Consider the following 6,263-nt stretch of genomic DNA (forward strand, 5'->3'; position numbering starts at 1 on the left):
TGGAATGGTGGAAATAACTGCCACAAAGCAGGAAAAAGAAAAAAAAACAGTAAAAAGAATGGAAAACATTTGCAGAGACCTCAGGGACAACATTAAGCACACCAACACCCAAATCATAGGCGTCCCAGGAGAACAAGAAAAAAAGAAATGGTCTGAGAAAATATTTGAAAAGATTATAGTGGAAAACCTCCCCAACATGGGAACAGAAATAGTCAATCAACTCCAAGAAGTGCAGAGAGTCCCATAGGGAATAAACACAAGGAGAAATACACTGAGGCACATATTAATCAAACTAATGAAAATTAAACACAAAGAAAAAATATTAAAAGCAGCAAGAGAGGATTGGCTCCATCCTTGGCAGGAAGGAGTTTGTGGTACCAGGGAAAAGTAGATATAGCACAGCAGCCACAGTAGGGTCCTGAGGGATTTCAGGGAACCCACCAGACTGGCACATTCTGGAACTGTCTCTTGAGGGAATAATGAGTAACATGTGGAATAGTGGATTTGAAAGCTATAGCAGCTCCTTTTGGGGGGAAGCCAGTGGCTATACACAGTCCCTGGGGGGCTTTGGATCACCTACATCTTCCCAGGCCAAAAAGAAATCTAGAGCCTGAGCTCATCACATTTTACCTTGTACCATAACTCAGCTGCTTTCTGCTACTCTGGTTGATGAAGTGTTCAAAATTGGAAATGTTGAGATTTCACAGGTCACTATTATGAGGATAAATAGAAATGCAGAGAAGGCTGCAACCAATATTGTTTACAAAATAGATGATATGACAGCTGCACCATGGATGCTCACCAGTGGGTTGACACAGATGATGCCAGCAGTGAAAACACTGTGCTCACTCCAGAAACATATGTGAAAGTGGCTGGTCATCTGAGATCTTTTCAGAACAAGAAAAGCCTGGTAACCTTTAAGATCATGCCCCTGGAGGATATGAATGAGTTCATCACACATATTCTGGAATTAGTCAATGCACACATGATTCTGAACAGGTCTTACAGCCAGCCCTCCGCAGGGAGAGCACCTATCAGCAGTTTAGGAATGGGTAAACCTGGGAACTTTGGTGGGAACAGCTTCGTGCCAGCAAATGGCCTCACTGTGGCCCAGAACCAGGTGCTGAATTTGATTAAGGCTTGCCCAAGACCTGAAGCACTGAACTTTCAGGATCTCAAGAACCAGCTCCAACACATGACCATAGCCTCAATCAAGCAAGATGTGGACTTTCTAAGCAATGAGGGACACATCTATTCCACTGTGGATGATGATCATTTTAAATCCACAGATGCAGAATAACTGGATCTAATAGGGTACCTGTGATATTTTCCAGCTGGACCTTTTTTGCACTCTGTTGTCTCCAGCTGTGAATATAGTTGGCATGTTGACTTCTAGGAAGTAGCTGTTGTCTATGAAAGGTCTCAATTGGCATCCTTTTGAAACTTACTACTCTTCTGTGTTTTTGAAGCTCAATGGGATATGGGTAACTGACAGGGATGTAAACAAGGGAAGAATTTCTTAAAGAAGTTACAAATGAGTCAGGTACATCAGGATAAATGGAATTGGAAGGGGGATGCTACCAAGAGAGTTGGGCAGTATTACTTAAATAATTTTCAGGAGTTTCTATTTCTAAATCATTTACTATTGAGAGAAGATGAGCAGAACCAGAGCCTGTCAGCAGAGAGCTAGCCACCAAGCCCACTAACCTCTGCCTGTTTTTGTTACTCACTTTGGTTATGCATTACTTTCAGAATTGCACTTTGTTTCACCTTGTCATAATTGCTGCCAAAAGTGTGTTTTTTTATAAACATGGGGTTGTAGAGTGGCAGCTTCATGAGGCAGAGGGGAGAAAGTAATGTGTTTTACACAAAATAAGTACATTCATATGTTTAATAAAATAGCTCTATTATTGCAAAAAAAAAAGCAGCAAGAGAAAAGCAACAACTAACATATAAGGGAAAACACATAAGGATAACAACTGATCTTTCTACAGAAACTGTGCAGGCCAGAAGGGAGTGGTAGGATATACTTAAAATCATGAAAGAGAAAAACCCACAGCCAAGAATACTCTACCCAGCAAGAATCTCATTCATATTCAATGGAGAAATCAAAAGCTTTACAGAAAAGCAAAAGTTAAGAGAATTCATCACCATCAAACCAGCCTGACAACAATTGCTAAAGAAACTTCTCTAGGCTGCAAAGAGAAGAGAAGGAAAAGACCTGCAAAAACAAATCAAAACAATTAAGAAAATGGTAATACAAAAAACATGTCAATAATTACCTTAAATGTCAATGGATTAAATGCTCCAAGCAAAAGACACAGACTGGCTAAATGTATACAAAAACAAGACCCTTATATATGCTGTCTACAAGAAACCAACATCAGACCTAGGAACACATACAGACTGAAATTAAGGGGATGGAATAAGATATTCCATGCAAATGGAAGTGAAAAGCAAGCTGGAGTAGCAATAATCACATCAGACAAGTTAGACTTTAAATTAAAGACTATTGCAAGAGACAAGGAAGAATACTACATAATGATCAATGGATCAATCCAAGAAGACAGAACAATTGTAAATATCTAAGCACCCAACATAGAAGCACCTCAATATATAAGGCAAATGCTAACAGCCATAGGGGAAATTGACAGTGGCACAATAATAGTAGGAAATTTTAACAGGCCACTTACACCAATGGACATATGATCCAAACATAAAATAAATAAGGAAACTCAAGCTTTAAATGACCCACATGACTGAAAAGATATTTATAGGACATTCCCTCCAAAAACTACAGAATACATTTTCTTCTCAAGTGCACATGGAACAACATCCAGGATACATCATATTTTGGGTCACAGATCAAAACTCAGTAAATTCAACCAATTTGAAGTCATATCAAGCATTTTTCTGACTACATTGCTATGAGACTAGATATCCATTACAGGAAAAAAAAAACTGTAAAATGTACAAACACATTGAGGCTAAACAATACATTATTAAACAACCAATAAATCACTGAAGAAATAAAAAATTACCTAGAAAAAAAGGACAATGAAAACACAATGACCCAAAACCTATGGGATGTAGCAAAAGCAGTTCTAAGAGGGTAGTTTATAGCAATGCAATTCTACCTCAGGAAACAAGAAAAATCTGGAATAAAGAATCTAACCTTACACCAAAAACAATTAGAGAAAGAAGAAGAAACAAACAAACAAACAAACAAACAAACAAAAAAAAAAAACACAATGTGAGCAGAAGGAAAGAAATGTGAGCAGAAGGAAAGAAATCATAAAGATCAGATCAGAAATAAATGAAAAAGAAATAAAGGAAACAATAGCAAAGTATAACAAAAATTAAAGCTGGTTCTTTGAGAAGATAAACAAAATTGATAAACCATTAGCCAGACTCATTAGGAAAAATTGGGAGAAGATGCAAATCAACAGAATTAGAAATGAAAAAGACATAACAACCATCACCACAGAAACACAAAAGATCAAGAGAGACTACTACAAGAAACTATATGCCAATAAATTGGATAACCTGGAAGAAATGGATACATTCTTAAAAAAGTACAATCTTCCAAGACTGAACCAGGAACAAAGAGAAAATGTGAACAGACCAATCACAAGCACTAAAATTGAGACTGTGATTACAAATCTCTCAACAAACAAAAGCCCAGGGCCAGATGGTTTCACAGGCAAATTCTATCAAACATTTAGAGAAGAGCTAACACCTATCCCTCTCAAATTCTTCCAAAGTATAGCAGAAGGAGGAACCCTCCCAAACTCATTTTATGAGGTGACCATAAACCTGATACCAAAACCAGACAAAGATGTCACAAGAAAAGAAAATTACAGGCCAATATCACTGATGAATATAGATGCAAAAATACTCAACAAAATACTAGCTAACAGAATCCAACAGCACATTAAAAACATCATACAGCATGATCGAGAGCGGTTTATCCCTGGAATGCAAGGATTCTTCAATATACACAAATCAATCAATGTGATACTTTATATTAACAAATTAAAGGATAAAAACCATATGATAATCTCAATAGATGCAGAAAAAGATTTTGGAAAATTCAATGTCCATTTATGATAAAAAAAACTCTTCAGAAAATGGGCATAGAAGCAAATTATCTCAACATAATAAAAGTGCCAAGTGTCAACACTATTATTAAACATCATTTTGGAAGTTTTAGCCACAGCAATCAGAGAAGAAAATGAAATAAAAGGAATTCAAATTTTAAAAGAAGAAGTAAAAGTGTCACTCTGCAGTTGACATGATAGTATACATAGACAACCCTAAAGATGCTACCAGAAAACTGGTTGCACTAAGCAATGAATATAGTAAAGTAGCAGCATACATAATTAATGCAGAGTAATCCCTTGCATTCCTATACACTAACAATGAAAGATCAGATAAGAGAAATTAAGGAAACACTTCTATTTACCATTGCAAAAAAAAGAATAAAATACCTAGGAATAAACCTACCTAAGGAGGCAAAATACTTGTATGCAGAAAACTATAAGGCACTGATGAAATAAATTAAAGATGATACAAGCAGATGGAGGGACATACCATATTCTTGGATTAGAAGAATCAACATTGTGAAAATCACTATACTACCCCCCAAAATTTACAGATTCAAGACAATCCCTATCAAGTTACAAATGGTATTTTTCACAGAACTAGAACATGAAATTTTATGATTTGTATGGAAATGCAAAATAACCTGAATAGTCAAAGCAATCTTAAGAAGGAAAGACAGAGTTAGTGGAATCAGGCTACCTGACTTCAAAATATACTACAAGGCTACAGCAATCAAGACAGTATGGTACTGGCACACAAAACAGAAATATAGATCAATGGAACAGAATGGAGAATCCAGAGATGCATCTACACACATATGGGCATATGGACAACTTATCTTTGACAAAGGAGGCAAGAATATACAATGGAGAAAAGAAAGCCTCTTCAATAAGTAGTGCTGGGATAATTGGACGGCTACATGTGAAAGAATGAAATTAGAACACATGCTAACACCATACAAAAAAAATACTCAAAATGGATTAAAGAGCTAAATGTAAGGCATGGCACTATAAAACTCTTAGAGGAAAACATAGGCAGAGAACTCTATGACATAAATCAAAGCAAGATCCTTTTTGACCCACCACCTAGAATAATGGAAAGAAAATAATAAATAAACAAATGGGACCTAATGAAACTTTAAAGCTTTTGCATAGCAAAAGAAACCATAAACAAGACAAGAATACAACTCTCAGAATGGGAGAAAATATTTGCCAATAAAGCAATGGACAATGGATTAATCTCCAAAATATAGAAGCAGCTCTTGCAGCTTAATACAAAAAAAATCAAAGAACCCAATCTAAAATGTGGTGGAAGACCTATATAGACACTTCTTCAAAGAAGACATGCAGATGACTAACAAACACATGAAAAAAAAAAAATCTCAACATCACTAATCATTAGAGAAATGCAAATCAAAGCCACAATGATGTATCACCTCACACTGTTGGTGGGAATGTAAATTGGTACAGCCACTATGGAAAACAGTATGGAGGTTCCTTAAAAATATAAAAATAAAACTACCATATGACCCAGCAATCCCACTCCTAGGCATATACCATGAGAAAACTGTAATCCGAAATGAAACATGTACCACAATGTTCATTGCAGCATTATTTACAACAGCAAGGATATGGAAGCACCTAAATGCCCATCAACAGATGAATGGATAAAGAAGATGTGGCACATATATCAATGGAATATTACTCAGCCCTAAAAAGGAATGTAATTGAATTATTTGTAGTGAGGTGGATGGACTAAGAGTCTGTCATATAGAGTGAAGTAAGCCAGAAAGAGAAAAACACATACCATATGCTAATTCACATATGTGGAATCTAAAAAATGGTACTGATGAACCCAGTGACAATGGAAGAATAAAGATGCAGATGTAGAGTACAGACTTGAGGACAAGGTGTGGGGGGACTAAGGGGAACCTGGGATGAGGTGGGAGAGTAGCACTGACATATATAAACTACCAAATGTAAAATAGATAGCTACTGGGAAGCTGCATAACACAGGAAGATCAACTCGATGATGGGTGATGACTTAGAGGGCTGGAATAGGGAGGGTGGGATGGAGTTACAGGAGGAAGGGGATATGGGGATATGTGTATAATACAGCTGATTCACATTGTTGTACAGCAAAACTGGTACAACAATGTA

General features: G+C 36.5%; 1 pseudogene; it reads left to right on the forward strand.

Annotated features, from left to right (window-relative positions):
• The first annotated feature begins 482 nt into the window (after positions 1 to 482).
• LOC130842534 (replication protein A 32 kDa subunit-like) lies at positions 483 to 1,300 on the forward strand (annotated as a pseudogene).
• Positions 1,301 to 6,263: the final 4,963 nt, after the last annotated feature.

Source organism: Hippopotamus amphibius, chromosome X (genome assembly GCF_030028045.1).
Source record: "Hippopotamus amphibius kiboko isolate mHipAmp2 chromosome X, mHipAmp2.hap2, whole genome shotgun sequence".
NCBI classification, from domain to species: domain Eukaryota; kingdom Metazoa; phylum Chordata; class Mammalia; order Artiodactyla; family Hippopotamidae; genus Hippopotamus; species Hippopotamus amphibius.